The sequence below is a fragment of a genome, unplaced genomic scaffold (genome assembly GCF_019419815.1).
Source record: "Pyrus x bretschneideri cultivar Hongxiangsu unplaced genomic scaffold, Pyrus_bretschneideri_v1 Contig43, whole genome shotgun sequence".
Classification (NCBI taxonomy): domain Eukaryota; kingdom Viridiplantae; phylum Streptophyta; class Magnoliopsida; order Rosales; family Rosaceae; genus Pyrus; species Pyrus x bretschneideri.
This window is the reverse complement of record NW_025999757.1, coordinates 4,214,036-4,235,357: the sequence shown is the minus strand read 5'-3', so window position 1 is coordinate 4,235,357 and position 21,322 is coordinate 4,214,036. Positions and strand designations below refer to the sequence as shown.

Here is a 21,322-nt window from a genome sequence, read left to right as displayed (position 1 = left end):
TCTGAGCGATTGATTACAATAATGTGTGTAGTACATAGTATTTCTAAGCCCGAGGACTAAATTATTAATGTATACAAATTTTCTTATAAGAAAACTTTCTACATGTTTTCTCACTCTTCTTAGTTTATGATTGAATTTTATACTCCTTTCATTCATTAATTTATGAAATGGGTTGTTTTTCTTTTGTGATTTCAGTAGTTAGGTCTTCAGTGACTGCACAATTTCATGTTTTTCACTATCTCAGAAATAATTGATAGAGTTGGATGTGATTCGCGCAAGTTTGCAGATATCCGTTTTGTTTTGATTCGGGCACCTTCTACCAGACTGTATAGAACATAAAAAAATTATTTGATTGCGCTGTTATGTATTTCTTTTTTTATTTTTATGGCAGTATCATTTTCTCAACAAAATAGAAATTACTTAAATAAATAAACTACTCAAGCAATGAATCTTCAATGAGAACTCCATATTTTCTCAGGTTGGACAAAACCAGCATGTGTTTCTTCACAAAATTTACATGCCCATCTCTTAGATGGACATAAAGAACATCAATTGTGTGTCTCTTACTTTTTTTTGTTATGATTTTTGATACCGTAATGAGTTTTTTTTCTCATAATGCATATGAAGACCTTTGACTCTGTTGGTTCTATGTTTGAAGCCAGAAAAACTCATATGTTGCTTTTGCAGTTTGATTAGTAGTTGTTAATTAGAAGTGGGTAATTCTTTTACTAAGAATTTGTTTTTACTCACTCTATTGGTTCTTCTTCATATAAGTATATAGAAATTGCATCATCAGACTAATTAGAATCAGTCAGCTTATGGGTGTGTCAACATGTTTAAGTAGTAGTACTTAAAACTCAAAATATGCTGGAGTATTTCTGTCATTAATTTGTATTGAACTCGGTATTTCATAAGAGTTGAACATGAGAGCTTTGTGGAAAGGAATAAAACTAGACCATACCATTTTATATATGTTTGATTACATTGCTTATAATTAGTAATAATTACGTTTTATTCACATTGTAGCTCTCATGGAGTCCCCTGCTCAAACATGTGTCAAGCCGAATAACAATGGACTGCAGATATCAAACAATGTGGCTCACAAAATTAAGCAGGAGATTTAGGATGGTCAGTTTGTGGATACACCGCATTTAATTTTCAAATTAATTTACTAATTGTTTGTGAATGAATTCAATTAGAATTCACATTTCTGATTTTTTTTTTTTTTAATTCACTGGATTATTAAACCGTGTCATTATAACATAATCTCAGCTAATATGACATCAATATATTTGCCTAATTTTAGGAATGGGAAGTGATTCTGGTGAACGAAGCTCTGGAAGTTCAAGTTTGTACTTCTGATTCTCATAAGCTAGATGGATGGAGATAATCAGCAGAAACTTATTCACTGTCATACAAGGTATACTTAGAATCAAAATCTCTTTTGTTATGCATTGGAAAGTGTTTCTGTTTTATGGGGCCACAGCTTAACTTACAGATAACGCAGTGGTTCATCTAATAATATCATGTGTTGTGATTGTTTTTATTTCAATCAATTTGACTGCCCCTTTTAACCCTTGAATAAGCTATGCTCAATTGAATGTATATAAAAGTCAAACTGCTTATCTTATCGATCTCATTCACTCATGTGTCCCTTTGTTCATTCATGATAGTTGGTTCCTGCTGCAACGCATTGGCTTATTATCTAGTGGTCTTCTAAAACAAGTCCCAAAATATGTCGATTATTTTCCCCTTCCTAGACCAAAAAACATTGGGGCCTTAAATAAGCTTCATGGGTCAGTTAGGCCAATATTAGATTGAGCCAAGCCTGTCTCATTTGATTAGTACTTTGTTGCGCATTCCATGAGAGTGATTTATCTCATATGTTCCTATAGATAAACACAAATATATATATATACACAGAAATATGCAACAAGAAAATATGCAAATAGAACTTCATGTCTATAATTATAATTGAATTAATTATTTAGATTTCGGGCCAAAATTAAAGTGTGGGTAAAAAAAATATAAAACCCAAATTGTCTAAAAATAAATAAACAATTAAACCTCAGGGCCCAAACTATGGGTCAAAGCCCACGGGTGGGCTTAAAAAATAGGTGTTGAGGGGTCCAGGTCCAATCTGGGCTGGAAATAAGTCGGGTCGAGTTAGGGCAATAAGCCTATATGCACAGAGCTGGGCTGCAGACGCAAGCCCAGATGGCAAAGTCTCAACGAGGGGCGCCAATCGTGTGCATCGCGTACACTGGTGCACCAGCACAGAGGTTGGGATCAAGTGTGGCGTGGTGCAGGGAAGGCACAATAGCCACTAGGGGCTAGGTTCCGTTGCAGCGCAGGTCACGAGGGAACACCATAGCCCATTGGGCTTGTGTGATGCAGCGCTAAGCAGCAGCAGGTGAGCCCAGTGAAAACAAAGCTGCGGGTCGAATGGAGAGGTCAAGATGGGCTTGCAGTGGCGAGCCCAAAAAAAACTTTCTTTGTTTTTTGTTTCAGCTCGAGTAGAGGCTGGGCCCAAAAACTTGGGTTGGGCTTGAACCAAGAAATCCTAGCGAGGCTAGGTGATTCCGCTAGAGAAGATGACCCGCGCCGTCACTGCAGGTGGCCAAATCTTGGACGGAAAGACTCGGGGGCACCCTGCTGGGGTGTTTTTGACTATGATTACAAATAAAGATATTAAAATCTCAACTTTTCAACCAAAAAACCCTAGAAAATAAAATCGGGATTTCGAAAAATCCGATGAGATTCGAAGGAATCTCAACCAATTGATGTCGGTGGACGATCTTTAGGTCGTCAAGAGGTAGCCACAGTGGCTGGGCATGGCTACAGGCCATGGTTCATGACAGTTCGAAGGGTCGATACCTTGTAGGCATTGGGTTTAAAGTTGGGCCTGGAGCTTTGGGCTCCATGGTTGGTGTTCGCAGCTCAACTCGGGGAAGGAAGCCCAAAACTGGGTTGGGTTTCAATCGAAACCCTAAAATGATTTCTTTATATTTTTTTTTTTCCAATTCCATATATAATTCAACATATATAATTTAATGCAATTCATGGCAATATCAATTCATATAATTCAACAATTATGAATATAATGCAAACGCAATTTTTGTAGAATCTAAAATTCGAAAAACCTAAAGTTAGGTCATGCAATATGGTAAATGTTCATGCTATCATGCTGCAAAAATATCAAGATAAAAACCATTGTTTTGGAAGAACCTGATTGCGTGATGATATTGATGAAATGATTTGATGCAGAAAACTTCAACGTCAGACACTCCTTGACCCTATACAAATACATTGAATTAACTCGATCTTCAATTTAAAATATTTACACTAGTCAATACCACAAAATCTTATGTTATACTTAATGAAAGTATGAATAAACTTTTAAGTGTTAGTGAATCTATTGTTTTGATGGGATACACATTCTGCAAAACTAATTTTAACGATTCAATCGTCAAACATATTTGTATATACTTCGAGATCGCATACGCCAAAAATTGCAAAAAACAAACATTCAGAGCTCAAGTAACGAGACAAAACTTTTTGACGGTTATCAACGAAAAATCACGATTTAACGATTGGTTTAACTCCGACTTTGATGATTTTTTACAGCTACACTCCTTGACCCTATATGAATACAATGAATGAACTCGATCTTCAATTTAAAATATTTACACCAGAGGATACCACAAAATCTTATGTTATACTTAATGAAAGTATGAATAAACTCTTTAGTGTTAGTGAATCTATTGTTTTAATGGGATACACATTCTACGAAACTAGTTTTAACGATCCAACCGTCAAACATGTTTGTATGTACTTCGAGATTGCATACGCCAAAAATTGTAAAAAACAAACATTCAAAGATAAAGTAATGGGACAAAACTTTTTTACGATTATCAACAAAACATCACGATTTAACAATTATTTTAACTCTGATTTTGATGATTTTTTTACAGCTACACTCCTTGACTCTATATGAATACAATGAATGAATTTGATCTTCAATTTAAAATATTTACCCTAGTGGATACCATAAAATCTTATGTTATACTTGATGAAAGTATAAATAAACTGTAAGTGTTATTGAATCTATCGTTTTGATGGGATACCATTCCACAAAAATAATTCCAACGATCCAACCGTCAAACTTGTTTGTATATGCTTCAAGATCGCATACACTAAAAATCACAAAAAACAAACATTCAGAAATCAAATAACGGGGCAAAACTTTTCAACGGTAATCAATAAAAAATCACGATTTAACGGTTATTTTAATTTTGATTTTGATGATTTTTTACAGTTACAATCTTTGACCCTATATGAATACAATGAATGAATTCCATCTTCAATTTAAAATATTTATATTAATGGATACCACAAAATCTTATGTCATGATGATCGATGAAAATTGAGGATTTTGTAAAAGGAATAACATGCAAACTTTGAGTTCCATTGGCAAGGTTTAAACTTTTGAGAAAGGCTTCACAACCTTGAAAACAAAAACTCTTTCATTTTGCATATCCTTGCACATTTAATATTTTGTAATAGACTAGTAGTGTATGAATGTTTGTTTATTAGGCTCTTATTTTCAAGTGTAGATGTAATACTTAAACGACAAATGTGTTTTAATGTTTTGAAATAATATTTATGTGGCAATGTGTGGTGTGTGCAAATTTAAGAAAAAAAATACATTTTTCTCAACGGGTCATAGCGGATCATAACAGGTGGAGTTAAGCGTTAAGATAACATCTATCGATTTCATAACGACACGAACACAACAGACACGACCTGTTTGTCAGGCCTAAAACTCAGGGATCACTTCTATCGATGTCAAATCTTATGATCAAAGTGAGCAGTTAGGCTAATTAATTATAGCTAAAATGCCAAAAAAAAAAAAAAAAATTTGATTGAATTTGTTTCAAGTGTTGAGAATGCAAAACAATAGAAATAGAAATAGGTGTATGTTGAAAAGTCTAGTGGGTATTGAATGCCCACATAGAAACTGCAGACATTAGGTGGATTTTCAATGCCCGTGCAGTTAATCTTGACTTGGGAGATAAAGGAAGTTATATTGTCAAAGATGTGTGCTTGGAGTTGCTCTATAAATAGAGCACTCCGTATGCTTTGAAAACAGAGCACAGAAAGAAAGAGAGCAGAAAAAAAAAGAGAGGAAGAGGAGAGGAGAGAATACATAGAGTTATCTTTGTACTCCTATTATTCCAATTATAATGAAAGCACCACTACTGCCCGAGGACGTACTCCAGTCACACTGACTGTAGAGGAACCTCGTAAATTTTGTGTCTTGTTTTATTTATTCCACTGTACACACATCGTCGATTTTACAACACGTTATCAGCACGAAAAGCTCTTATGTCAGTGGAAAGCATAACGCTATAAATCCGGTGAAGCACTATCCACCTCTCACCTCCGTCATCTAAAATCTCACATAATAAAAGGTATGTCCATTTTTCGTCTTTCCTACTGCGCCAGAAGCGCCCCACCGAATTCCGGTGAGAATTGAAATTTACGACCTGAAGTCGTCACGAGATGAGAAAACTCGTACTTGACAATTGGTTTCCAGAGATCCAGAAGAATCTCATCAGACTTGGAAACCCATATCACGTTGTTTTCGATGGATCTTGAGAACTCCCATGAATACTTGGTTGTTTGAGATGGTGATGGCAATAATGAATCCACACAGGCCTCCCTCTCTTGTGCCTCCGTCAACCCCACTGTCATCTATGTCTCTGTAAGGAGGTTCTTGCTTAACGATGACATGTTCCCTGGGTCATGCAAGAACAACGCCAGTCTCTAGTAGCCTTTTGGATTGAATTGAATTTGAGCAACCTCCATAACTACCCAGCTGGCCTTGTGTTTCGAGACTGGCAGAGACAGAGAAGGAAGGATAGAAAATGGGGATTGATAGAATGACAAGGCACATGTGAAGAAGAAAAAAAGAGATGTTGACTGCAATATATATATATAAAGGATTTGAATGGTGCAGAATGGTGCATGACACCATTTAGTCAAAATGATATAAATGGTTTCTGTTGGTGCATGGCACCATGTTGTAGAAATCAGAAAAGTAACAATAGTAAACTTTGAATAAGTACTGACAAAAGAAAGAAAAATAATAAATAAAAGGAGGTATGATACTTCTTGTTATTTATGTGAATTGGTGTTGGTTTAAAACCATTTCACAAGTTCTATTTACTTTAAAGCAATTTATTTATCATGGACGGTTTTACCGCCTACTGCTTTAAGTTTTGATTTATGTGAATGGTGCTGAATTAAAGCCCTTGTCACAAGCTTTATTTACTTAAATGCAATTTATTCATTATGGCTGGAATTACCGTCTATTGCTTTAATTTATTGTACTTCTTTTTGTTACGATGAGTACATACTGGACCCGAAGTTCCTTGATCAGATCAGAACCTGCAGTTTCTTGATCCTCATCATATAAAAATGATTGGACCTGAAGTTCCATCAAACAAAAAGATCGGGCATGAAGTCCCTTGATCCTCAAGATCAGGACATGAAGTTCTTTGATAATTACCTTAAGTTTGAAGTGCCGCAGTGCCTCAACTTAATTGCAATAAAAGCCATAAGAATCTTAGTCTACAAACTATTAAATAAGGACCAGAAGTTCCTTATGTCCATACTAAAAAATGGTTTAGCAGAAGCATTTATTAAGCGGATGAAATTAATTACCCGCGTTCTGCTAATGAAAATGAAATTACCAAAGTTTCTACATGGGACATGTCATTTTACATGATGCATTATTGATTTGGTTGAGACCTGTTGACAACCATCAATACTTCTCAGTACAACTCGTGTTTGGGAACCAGCCAAACATTATACATTTACGAGTTTTTGGTTGTGTTATCTATGTGCCTATTACACTGCCACAACATACTGAAATGAAGCATCATTGCGGATTAGGCATTGATGTTGAACATCATCTATCATTCAATATTTAAAACCCTTGACTGGGGATATATTTACCGCGTGGTTTGCGGACTGTCATTTTGATAAGACAATTTTCCCGCCGTTAGGGGGAGAAAATAACTTTGTTTCAGAAGAACGATGAGCAAATATCATTCCAGAAGAATGATGAGAAAAAACCGTTCCAGAAGAACGAAGAGAATTTGTCGTATTTTGATTCATGAAGCAATCAATATACAAACAAAGTGAGAATAATTGAATGATGCAACGATATGCAAATCAAATGCTAGATGCATTTAATGATGCAACGAAAGTGATAAAATCACATATGCTTGCTGCAAATGTGCCTACAAGAATTAATGTCCCTGTTGGACAAAATAATATGGCAGCAAATGATTTATCTGTTACACGCCTGAAGCGTGGCAGATCCTCAGACTCAAAAGGTTCAGTCCTTCGAAAGAAGAAGAATATGGCACTACTGAATTATTGCATAACTGTCACATGCCAGACGCATAACAGTTGTTGCAAGGATACTTGTCCCGAAAAGGTCACTCCGCGGACATGGGAATATTGATGTCTCATGCATGAAGCATGATAGATATATAGGTTCCAATGACTCAACTCCCGGAAGTGGAGATTAAAATTCAAGCTCTATAACGCTCAAGAGGAGGTTATGATCCGCATTCTCTAAATTATAACTATCCTGGAAGAGATAGTGTAATGCCCTTGAAGAGGCAATGGATATCCCAAAAGAAATGAAAAGCTTTTATGCATGCGCATGTACATGAGAATATGGGATCACAGATTGATGATAACCAATGGTAATTTTGGTTTTTACAAGTAGCTACTAAATTCATCAATGAGCTGTGGTGATATTGAGTCCCGTTCTTTTTCCATCAACAAAATTATGGGCTAAAAATGGATAAAGGCAAATCCATTACAATTTTGTAAGAACGTGGAAAAATAGACCTATATACTTGGATACAATACAAATAGCCAAAAGATGTTGAACCTAGAAGGTTACATATAGCCATTTGTAATACTATGAAATACACTCACATGATATGACACAAGGTTGTAAAAGAATTCATATGAATGGAGAATTATATACGAAGGGTTATGAGTCGCCCACATCATATCTCCATGAGTAAATCCCTCAAATATACATGGAAGCGAATTGCTCTGTATAAAATCTAAAAGAAAATGTGTCATGAAGTATAGAAAATCCCTGAAGGATTTAAATTGCTTGAAGTAAGCCCCGGAAGGGTAAAACATAAAATATGTACTCAATACCAATGGATGGTATAAATTGCCTTAGTGAGTACTTTCATTATGGTATTGTTGTAACATACTAAAATCTCTTGCAAAAGTTGATAATATTAAATTGGGACTCCTGAAGAGTCAAGAAAGATTATAAAGTGTTGAGAGAAATATTGTCCCGAACTGCAGAATAGAACAATATGCCAACACGAATCTTATCCATGATGTTTATAACATTAAAGAATCATATGGATTGAAGATTATGAGTTGAATACTCAAATGATCTAGACACTAAGAATGATCATTTATCTTCGCAAAGGTAAAGATAAATTGATATTTGGTCCAGAAGTACCATATCTTAGTGAAATATATGCTTTATTGTATTTAACACAATACACTGAATGAAATAAAGCTTATATATTAATATCTCCGAGAAATTACATACACATGAGTTAAAACAAACAAACAGAAGGGAACCTTCACAAAGGTTACTCATGTGAAGCCTCAGTACTCGGAAGTACCCCAGAAGGGGAAAACACCAGAAGTTGATTATTTGGAGTCTCAATACTTGATGAAACTCCAGACAGCTAAGACAATGGATGTCTTTGGAATAAAGACTCGAACCCCCGATTGTCATTTTGAGTCCGACCTTCGGATTCCAGTAGCTGGTCGAGCTTTCTTTTCATGCTCGTAGAGTAATTATTTGAAAGCATGTGTAACACTCTATTCTCATGCTTGAGCCCTCTAATCTCTTGTTTAAGACTTGCAACCTCAGCCATTAATGATTCAACTTGGTGAGATCGAGCAAGTAGGCGCTGGCCCATATTGGATACAGAGCCCGCACATTGAACACTGAGAGCCAATGAGTCTTGAACGGCCGCCTCATCAAACCGGTTTGAAAGGATTATGTTGTCCTTTGGAGTGAGAAGATTCCTGGCTACCACTGTAGCAGTTATGTTATTCTTCATCACAGAGTCCCCAACCGTAAGAGGACCATTAGAAGATGAGAAGGACGGGCGCCATATGTTATCCTGACGTTGCTCGTCTGTATCAATCCTGAGACTCAAATCTAAGCAAATGTTAGATGGGCAAGCCATTTTCAGAAATAATGAAGGAAGTCAGATAAAATCTCAGAAGAGCAAGAAAGGAAAATTTCTGCAGGCAATAATTTTCTGAATGTTTCTAAACAAAATTGATATCTCTATAAAAGAAGGGGCAACAAGACCACTTATTCAAAAATCAAAGAGACACCGATTTTCGAATCTCAAAAGCTGGATTTCCCTGCATGACGTCTGTCAACATTTCTCAGACGCAATCTCAGCTCTTGGATATCACGTGCAACTTTGTCAAAGATCTCTGATAAAGTTGAAAACGCGTGAATCTTACTGTTCTAATTACACCACAGTTGCTGACAAGAGTAAAGGCACATCACTACTACCTGGTATTGGAAAATCCATATATATGTCAACCTCTGTCCTCCACAGCAAGGCAGAACTGAAAAATATCTAACTCTTCCTCATCTCCGAGAATGCATCTTTCACAAAGTATCTCGAAATACTCAGTTTTCTTCCTCTCTGAGAATATCTCTACAAACAAGTCACACCAGAGTAAGAGTATCTCATATCATCAGGGACGAGAGCAAGAGTATCTCATATCATGTAGGGCTGGTTTGGTATTGCTGTGCTTTGAAAAAAAGCTGATTCTGCTGTGTTGTGAGAATAAGCGGCTGTGAAATAAAGTAGCAGAGTGTTTGGTAAACTTTTATGTAAAACAGATGTGAAAAAAAGCCAATTTTTCAAAGCTGGGTTTTGTAACTTCTTGTTTTTGGCTTTTTTTCACCCAAAACTGTGAAAAAAAGCTGAAGCTGAATGTTTACCAAACACAAAAATAGCTCCCAGCTTTTTTTTATACCAGTTTTTTTCAGAATCACCTCAGTACCAAACCAGGTCGTAATCTCCCTGTCCTTTCCTTTGTCCTTGTTCTTACCTGCCAAGACAAGGACAGAGAAAGCAATATGTCGGAACCTCCACTCAAACTTGCGCTGCCACCAAGAAGTGATGGTCCATTCAAATGCAAGGTTTGCATTCCACTCCTGTATCAGAGGACAAATACTACAAGAGAAGATGTCAAACCTGCATAAGGAAAATACCACTTCTGCAAGGGGAGCAAGTAAGGCAAGTGAAAATGATACATTGAAGCATGTGGAGACAACCACAACAAACACATGTCAGTTCATCCCCGACAAAGCCTAAGATCACTTGTCACATGAAGCTCCTCATGGTCCAATTTCATTCAAGATCAAGTGTCCACCACCCTTGAATCAAATTCAGCTCCAGATAAAATAGGTAAATTCAGACCTTTGGAGGAAGTCTAGCAGAAAGGCCCTCCAACCCAGTTCAAGAACAAGTCTGTGGAAAGTTAACAACAAGTGAAACACCTCATTCGGCAACTATCACCGCTAAAAGACTACAGCAGCAGGATCAATGATCAGCCTAAATAATTTGAAATTAGGGGGAGATACTCATCAAGGGGGAGCATCCAAAAATAGATCAAGATCTTAACGAAGCAACTCATGTTGATATGTGGGCATCCAAGGGGGAGTGTTGAAAAGTCTAGTGGGTATTGAATGCCCACATAGAAACTGCAGACATTAGGTGGATTTTCAATGCCCGTGCAGTTAATCTTGACTTGGGAGATAAAGGAAGTTATATTGTCAAAGATGTGTGCTTGGAGTTGCTCTATAAATAGAGCACTCCGTATGCTTTGAAAACAGAGCACAGAAAGAAAGAGAGCAGAAAAAAAAAGAGAGGAAGAGGAGAGGAGAGAATACATAGAGTTATCTTTGTACTCCTATTATTCCAATTATAATGAAAGCACCACTACTGCCCGAGGACGTACTCCAGTCACACTGACTGTAGAGGAACCTCGTAAATTTTGTGTCTTGTTTTATTTATTCCACTGTACACACATCGTCGATTTTACAACAGTGTACTACTAATCTTATTTTTTCAAAGCAGGGTAAGCCTTGGAACACTCTGGTCCTTCTTGGCCTCCACCAATGGTCTCGAAGTCATTGAAGCTAACGTCAAATTTTGAGCACCAAATCGGAGACAGCATCTCGTGCAGAACAACGATGCAGCAGCCAAACGACGACGTCAGCAGCAGTCCCCACTATCGCAACCAGTGAAGAAAGACCCTGTGAATTACTGTCTCAATCTCACGACGCTGGAAACAGAATTCAAGAAAAAGAGAAAGAAAGCTACAGTGAAAAATAGAAGAAGATGATGTCTTGTCTTCTTTCATAATTGGATTGGTGTCAACGGCGAGAGGAAACAGAAGCAACAGCTCTCCTATTTAAATTCATATGAGCTTTTTATAATTTAGGGCATCACCAATTAAATTTGGGCCACTGACGAAATGATATGGAGGAGGTAAAGCAGATTCAAGCGGCCCAAAACAAAAGAGCGTAGACAAGTTTGACGGTGTCAAAACATGATGGATTCGTTACATCTCAATTTAGTGAATGTGAACCACTTCAAATTTTGTGGATACGAACCACGTTGAATTAATGGATCAGATTCCCGTTAATTCTTAAAAGGCTTATTATATAAAATGGTTCATGAGATTTGCATAATGAATAGAAATGATATCTGAAATTGAAAATCAATAGAAATAATTCCTGAAATTGTCCACCATCCATGATTTTGGTCATTCTGTTAAAAACTCTTTGGACAATATTCAAAGCTTCGTAACTCAATCATTTCTTAACCAAATTCGACCCATAATATATCAAAATAAAGATAGAAAAGTGTAGAATAAGATTATACCATTTGGAAGCCCAATGGTTGTCAGAGATGGCCGAAAAATAGCCTGAAAAGTGACTGGATGGTAGACAATTTCCAGTTTTCCTGCGGACAATTTCCAGTTTTCCTACGAACCAGTCACCTTTCAGGCTATTTTTTGGCCATCTCTAGCAACCATTGAGCTTCCAAATAGGTATAATCTTGTTTTACACTTTCCTATCTTCATTTTGATATATTATGGGTCGAATTTGGTTAAGAAATGATTGAGTTACGAAGCTTTGAAAATTGCTCAAAGAGTTTTTAACAGAAGGACCAAAATCATGGATGGTGGACAATCTCAGGGACCATTTCTATTGATTTTCAATCTCAGTGACCATTTCTATTGATTATGCAAAACTCAGGGACCATTTTGTATAATAAGGCTTCTTAAAATTCCCAAAATTAAAAAACAAAATCATTCTAAATAGAATCCCTAACTCACATGAAACAAAAATCAACTCAAACAGAATCCTTTGTTCACCGAAGACAAAATTCTCCCCATACACCTCAATCACCATTTCCAAATGCTTGTTGCTGATCTCACAACTCTCTCGATTGAAGTTGCCGTGCCACACTTTTTCAACAAGTTGAGATGCTTTTCATTAAGTTTGGAGGTTTTAAAGAAAAACTCTCCAACCCAAACCATCATTGCCTTGAAGTGTATGGGCAACGACCGAACTTATTTTCTTGTAGTGAACTCTATCTTAGACTTTCATCAACATATGGAGTTTACGACAGAGGACTTTGCTACGATATTATTCAGTGCATTGATTACTTTGTAAAAGTTCTCACATCCTAATTACAAAAATATAATCAGTACAGGACATTAAAAAAATGGAAGTGTCTTTCAACGGTTTGGATTTCATGTATGGTCATATCCTTTATTTCCACAATTCTTATCAACCCGATGGGAAGATATTCCACAATTCTTATCAACCTGATGGGAAGATATTCTCTTATCTCACAAACTCATAATGTGGCAATTGTTTATTAGAAGTGATGTATGCACTACAATAAGTATGGTCCCTATATTCAATATGAGTTTTGGTGGCTTCCCATCTATCAAAGCCATGCTTTGATCTATTTTAATTGTTTATCCTACCAATGCAACTATAATGTGTTATTAATTGTCTATCCTACCAATGTAAGGTAACCTCCTATTTAAAGGGCTCCGTATGTAAGGTTAAGTAGCCAATTAGTGAATTAAAGTTAATCTAAGAAGAGAGTGATTTTCTTCTTCCTTAAATCAAGTGTTAGGTATGGTAGTGTTGAGTGAATCCACATTAGCGACGTGAGTGATTCTGTTGCCCTTGATTGAGTGATTTCCAGGTATCTATCCCCCATCTCTTCAAAACTCACTTGGCTTTCCTGCATCAAGAAGGGTAATGTATGTTTTGAACTCATGGCAAATATTTATTAGGCAATAGAATCACTGAATAAAATTTGGTTGTCCGAAAGAATTTCTCATAAAATAAAATAATCAATAATCAATAAAAGTAACAGCACACCAAGTTGGATCCTTTCGAATGTTGAAAATGAAAAATAAAAGTAGACAAGTTGGTATTATTCATCCACGATCAAATGATGAATACTCAAGAAAAATATTGCATGGGTCCCCCTCTCATCACTTACCACTAGCGGCCTACTTCCCTAATAATTCCCAGGCAAATTTCTCCAATATAATCAGTACAAGACATTAAAAAAATGAAAGTGTCTTTCAACAGTTTGGATGTCATGTATGGCCATATCCTTTATTTCCATCATTCTTATCAATCGGATGGGAAGAGATTCTTTTATCTCACAAACTCATAACTTGTTAATTGTCTATTAAAAGGATAATGTACATTTTGAATTTGGGCGAATATCTATTGAGTAATGACGGTATTGAAATTAAAATTTGATTGTCTGAAAAAACCTCTCATAAAATAAAATAATGAATAATCAACAAAAGTAACAGCACACCAAGTTGAACATTTTCCAATGTTGAAATGAAAAATGAAAGTAGACCAAATTGGTATTTTAAATAATGAATAATCAAGAAAAATATTGCATGGGGTCCCCCTCTGGTCACTTACCACTAGTGGCTGTCACTTCCCTGAGTAAAACAAGCATTGACTTGGTTGTTCATCCATCAGTAATAGGTCCACATCCAGCCCAAAAATACAATGACATCAAATGAGAGGGGAAAATGAGAAGGAAACTACTCCGTAGAGTTGAGAGAAGGAAAAAGAGAAAATGAGAAGGGAAAAGTAGAAAATGAGGAGAAAATTTTCTTTGTGTCAATAGCACAAATGGTACATCACGTATTATTATATAAGTGGTGTAATTTTTATTTTTTATTTTTTATGTTATTAATCGTTTGACACAAAAATCTCGCCAATTGTATAGAGACACGTGTATCATCCCTTGTTCCTGGCACATTGAAGAATCTCTCAAAAATGAGAGGAAAATAGAGAAAAGGAGAGGGGAAAAGAAGAAAAGCAGAAGGGGTTTTTGAAAATTAGTCCTTGCAAAAGATTAAAATTTTAAAAAAAACTTAGTGCTAGATTACATATTCAATTTAATCCCTTGAAGTGTACTTTTGTTTAAATTTATATTCAATTTATATTATTTAATGTGTATTTTTATTTAATCTCTCCAAATTAAATTTTAATTTTATTAATATGCACATATTTAGTATATTAAAAGAAATTTGTGATACATAAATATGTAAATACATTAGGGTACAAATGACTGCACCAAATATATAAAATTGACTTCTTTGTACCAAAATATGTTATAATGAAGTTAAAGGCATGTACCGAAATGTATTATATTGAATTAATGTACCTAAATGTCAATACCAAAATGTACGTATCAAAATCTATGTACCGAAATATAGTATATTGAATTAATGTACCTAATGTCAATACCGAAATGTACGTACCAAAATGCATTATATTAAATTAATCTACCTATATGTTTGTATCAATTGATGTATTGAAATATTCAAATGTATTAATGTACCTAAATGAACAACATACAAAATTGTTATCGGAATATATATTATAAAATAAAAAAATAAAAAAATAAAAAATAGTTTGCCTAAATGTAGACATTTTGATGAATGAGATGAAAATTAAATTTAAATGTGATTAATACATTAAATAGGAAAAAATAAATAAATAAAACATCAAAATATAACTAATAAATGAGATGATTAAATGTGTCATGGACTAAAATTACATTTTAATCTTACACAAAATTATAGTCTAAAACTCATTTTTTTTTTTTAAAGATTAAAATGAAGCTTCGGCCAGTAGAGGGAAAGAGGGAAAGGCATTAAAAAAAAGGGAGTTTTAAAGAAACATTCCCAGTAGTGTTCACTTTTAACGAAAAACCAGATTTTTACTTTTTCTTGGTAGTATTCACTACACCTTTATTTATCATTTTTCATTAAAATTAAAGTTTTTTTGAACTTTTCATTAGTTTTCCTTAAAAAAAAAAATACAAAGGGAAAGCCGCGTTCATCATTATGTCTACTAACGGTTACCCATTTCCTTGTAAATGGGAGTGAGAGACCGAAAAAGAAGGAGAAAAATACAGATGGCCAAACATCCAGAAAATATACAGGTATGACAAAGAGCAAAATGCTCCCAACTTCCCCTGTTTAATTCTTACATTGTAAATTATATTTGGGACAGTTTGGATACGGTCCTTAACTACTAATGTTCTTTAACTTAAACATTTGTTGTTTTTAGTTTTTAATCGAAGTTCCTTACATTAATGTAATAATGTATTTCTATGTAGGTTATTATATTTTTAAATTAAAAATAAAATATGGAGTTATTTATATTAATGAGATTTAAAATAAAACCCATAAATTATGAGATTAAAAATATTAAAAGTAAATTATACTTTTCAATATATTGTGTGTGTGTGTGTATATATATATACACACACGGGTACGTTCATAAAAAACTAATCAAAAAATTATTGTACCAAAACATAAGTACATTGTCACATCCCGACTTCGGCCCCTACCACTACCCGAGCTCGACTCCATCGTAGCACGATATTGTCCGCTTTGGGCTCCTACCACACCTTTACGGTTTTTTTTTTTTTTTTTTTCTGGGAACTCACACGAGAACTTCCCAGTGGGTCACCCATCCAAGGATTGCTCTCGCGCGAACTTGCTTAACTTCGGAGTTCCGATGAAACCCGAAGCTAGTGAGCTCCCAAAAGGCCTCGTGCTAGGTTAAGATGAGAATATACATATAAGGTTTACAGGATCCACTCCCTTGGGCGATGTGGGATCTTAAATACATTTTTCAAAAACACAAAAAAATAAAAAAAAAATAAAAAAAAAATATATATATATATATTAAGCTTAATAACATTATTAAATTTCTTCTTTTAAACTTGACATGGATATTCTCAAATCAAGGAAATAGAACGTACCCATATAAGTTTAAAAAATGGATTAGAGAAAAGATTGAATGAATTTTAATTAAAAAAAAATGGGTACATTTTTCATATAACAAATTGGTATATTTAAAAATGGGTATATATCAATTTTTTATAAAAAATTAATGGTTTTAAACTTATTCTAATTTTATGTTTTATATTTTGGAAACGTTTGAATTGAAAATTAATTAGGAGTTTAATAAGGGTGTGAGTACTAAAACTCTAAATCAATTACTAATTTTTATTATAAAAATTATTTAACTTACATGTAATTCATTAATATATTAATGTTAGGGACTTTGATCAAAATCTAAAAACTGATAAGGTCTTAGTTAATGAACCTTAGAAACTAGGGACCGGGTACTAATTTTTCCATTATATTTCGTATAATGAGAAACCAGTATTCCTACCCCGAGGATGTAGACACAACTTACCGCATCTCGTTACTATACAGCAAGCCTATAACTGCACAATAATTCAATCAACCACCTTAAGTTCAACCATACATGTATCAAGATTCAAGTTTTTCCAAACTTTCCTAATGAAACTAACCGAACATTACAAGTGCCACATTATTAAGCGGTTCTATCAAGTTTTAATTTTTGTCTCATAACCACATCATCTTTAGGATAATCAATCTTGCAGTTGAATATATAAACCTTCAAGATGGTGACATTGGAAACACTAGTTGGTGGGTTGATTGGTAGAAATGGTTCCAACAATTCAAGGACGAGAAATGAGTGTGGAGCAATGATCATAGCGTGGTGTATTTTATCACAAAAACCCTTGGTACAACTAAAAGTGCAATGGCTCTTGTGAGAACATCTCCAGGAACCTCCTCTGATTCCAACACTTTTCGGGGTTACCGATACGACGTGTTCTTGAGCTTCAGAGGCGAAGACACTCGCAAGACTTTTACCGACCACCTCTACACAGCCTTGAACAACGCAGGATTTCTCACGTTCCGAGACGACGATGAACTTGAGAGAGGAGAAGATATAAAGCCAGGACTGCTGAAAGCGATCCAGCTATCACGAACTTCTGTTGTCGTGTTTTCGAAAGATTACGCATCATCCAGGTGGTGTCTTGATGAGCTTGTGCTGATCCTTGAACGGAAGAAGACCACCTCGGACCATGTAGTTTTACCAGTCTTCTACGATGTTGATCCATCCCACGTGAGGAAGCAGACAGGAAGTGTTGGAAAAGCATTTGCTAGAAGCCAGAAAAATCAGTCGCCGGAAAAGGTGGAGGGATGGAGGAAGGCACTTGCAGAGATTGCAGACCTAGCAGGCATGGTCTTACAAAATCAAGCTGATGGGTAACTTTCATTTTCTCCCTTTCTCTCCTCTTTCTTCAGTCAATTTGGAAAATGATCCGTAGACAGGACAAGGCATCACGTCAGAGAAATTTTTATCATAATTTACCTTTCTCCTTCAGGAAATCAATACTAAACATATATACTCCAAAGAAAAGTCGAAAACCTAGCTTCAAAGTTAGACATAAATTCAGATAAATACTTATAATCAAGATAGCTACTAGATCTAGCCCATTGTCTTATTTTTCCACCTCCGTTATAATTCTACCCATCTTAAAATGTTAAAAAATTAAAATGTTATTTCCCCACCCACTATTATTCCCAAATAACCTTTAATATATACATATATATGAAAATAAAAAATTGTCCCTTAAAAAATATAACAAATAATATGTAATGAAAACCACTAAGTCTGCAAATTCAAATGGAAATGACAGAGGTATCTAAATTCAAAAGAATTCGACAACGACAAATTCAAAAATACGATGGACAAATTCAAATGACTTACACACAAATTATTCTTCCACCTTTTCAATGGAAACATAATATTCTATCTCTTCCGTAGAAGCGTCACTTCCACCTGTTCAATGAAAAAGTCATTTTCTAAATTCATTGATATTTTTTTTTACTTAAGCCCAACCTTTTTTTTTTTTTTTTTTAAATTAAGCAAAACAAGATAATTAATGTCCTTATCAGTCTTTTTGTAAATGCACAAATTTATAATTAAAAAATTCATTAAAAGATGGATAAAAAGATAAGACATTGAAATGAGAATAATATCACTCGTAATCAATTCAGAATAACTCTAAAATTAAAGCAGCGTATCCCTTTCTCACTCACTCACTCTCTCTCTCTCTCTCTCTCTCTCTCACTTTCCGCCTTGTGTCTTTTTTTTTTTTTTTTTTTGTACCACTACAGGTCCACTATCCACCATCCACTTAAAGCCACCTGTGCCCTTGCAACCCAAAATGTTGGCAGCTGTCCCTCAAGTGAAATCTTAAGTGCGCAGCTCTAATCCACTTAAAACTTAGTAATTGTTTAGTCGTAATAACCACAAGTGCTAAAAAACTCAATAAAACACATATAACATATCAAACACTAGAGAGAAGATCGACCACTTTAGTTCATCAGAAAAAGAAAAAAAAAAAAACCTACCACTTTCCAATTGAAAAAAAATAATTAGTATCATTAAGATGGTTATAAAAAAAAATGACATATTTAATTTATTTTTCATTTTGTTTGCAAATTCTTAGGTACGAATCAAGGTTTATCAAAAAAATTGTTAAAGTGATTGAAGGCAAGTTAAGTCGCACACCATTGAGTGTTGAACCAAAATTGATTGGAATCAAATCTCAAGTCAAACACATCAATTTGTGGTTACAAGATGGATCAAGTGATGTTGGTATACTTGTTGTGTATGGCATGTCAGGAATAGGGAAGACAACCATTGCAAAACATGTTTACAATTCAAATTTTAGAAGCTTTGAAGAAAGTAGTTTCATTGAAAATATCAAAGAAAGAGCAGATCGACCAAATGGCTTAGTTCAAATACAAATGCAACTTCTTTCTGATATTTTGATCGGTAGAAAAGTGAAAATACAGACTGTTAGTGAGGGAATCATTAAGATTGAAAGTGCCATAAGCTCTAGAAAAGTTCTACTTGTTCTTGATGATGTGGATAATATGGACCAATTAGATGCAGTACTAAAAATGAAAGATCGGTTTTATCCCGGAAGTAAGATACTTATAACAACTAGGCGTAAAAGATTGCTAAGAGCACATCAAGTTACAAAGGTGTACAGAGTTGAAACTTTGAATTACAATGAATCACTAGAGCTTTTTAGTTGGCATGCATTTGGCCAGGACCGTCCCATAGAAGATTACATGGAGCATTCAAAAATGATAGTGCAACACAGCGGTGGACTTCCATTAGCTCTTAAAGTTTTGGGTTCTTCTTTATCAGGGGAAAGTATAGATGTATGGGAAAGTGCATTGGAGAAGCTAAAAGTTATTCCTAATGGTGAAATCATGAATAAACTAAGAATAGGCTATGACAGTTTACAAGATGACCATGACCGGAAATTATTCCTTCACATTGCTTGTTTCCTAATAGGAAGGGACAAAAACTACATTGTTAGAATACTCGATGGATGTGATTTCTATACAATTGTAGGCATTCAAAATCTTATTGATAGATGCTTGGTGACAATAAAAGGATGCAACGAGGTGAACATGCATAACATGATTCGTGACATGGGAAGAGAAATTGTCCGCTTGGAATCGGAAGAGCCTGAGAAACGTAGTAGATTATGGCACCATAAGGATTCTTTTGAAGTATTGAGGGAAAAGAGTGTAAGAAATATGCCTTTTATGTCTATATATGTATTTCTTCTTGTGAAAATTATCCGTATTAATGTTTCCCTTTTTTTTACTTTAGGGTACACAATCAATTCAAGGTCTTGTCCTGGATATGCGTATGCATCCTCCAATCAGTCCAATAAACAAAAATGAGACAGTTTTTGAAACCAATGCATTTGAAAGGATGCAGAAATTACAACTACTCCATCTTAGTCATGTACGACTGGATGGATGTTATGCAGATTTGCCTACAAGATTAAGATGGTTGTGTTGGCTTCAATTTCCTTTGGATTCAATACCTATAGATTTTTCTTTGGAGACAGTGGTAGTTCTTGAAATGCAACATAGTAGCTTGAGACAACTCTGTAAAGGAGCAAAAGTACGTTCCCCTACGCTTTTCAATTTCTTTTCATTCTTTCTTTAGGTTTTAATTCTTTGCCTAATTGCATATGTTAGAATTAACTTCTACACTCATTTTTTTTCTTTGTTTGTTTTTATTTATTTCCATAGTTTCTTCCATCAATGAAGATCCTTGACGTCGGCCATTCTCATGGGCTCACTGAAATCATGGACTTCTCACTTTGCCCCAGTCTAGAAGAATTGATTCTTGTAGATTGCACAAGCCTGATTGATGTTCATGAATCCATTGGAAACCTGGAGAGACTCTTGTACTTGAATATGAAGGATTGCAAGAATCTTAGGATGCTTCCGAAGAACATGTGTTTGCTTAAATCACTTGAAACAGTCATTTTATCTGGTTGCTCAAATCTTGATGAGTTTCCAGTGGGGATGATGAAGAAAACGAAGTCTCTGAAAGTTCTTGAAATAGATGGAATTCCAATAAGTGAGTTATGGCCAAAAAGAAGTTCAACTATCTTAAGTTCTTTTCCATACTCTTTAGTAGAGTTGAAGCTCAGTGGATGCAATCTTTCTGAAGATGTCTTTCCTATGGATTCAAGTAATCTATCCTCAATACGAAAACTATATCTAGATGACAATCCAATTTGTAGCCTACCAGTTTTCATCAAAGGTTTGAGGAGGCTCGATTGTCTCTCTTTCAAAAATTGTACGAGGCTCGAATCACTTGTGGGGTTGCCAAGGTACACAAAGAGATGGATGTATCCTATTGCATATCATT

The 21,322-nt window shown here is 35.0% G+C and overlaps 1 pseudogene; it reads left to right on the top strand.

Annotated features, from left to right (window-relative positions):
* Positions 1 to 17,317: 17,317 nt before the first annotated feature.
* LOC125469510 lies at positions 17,318 to 20,240 on the top strand (annotated as a pseudogene).
* Positions 20,241 to 21,322: the final 1,082 nt, after the last annotated feature.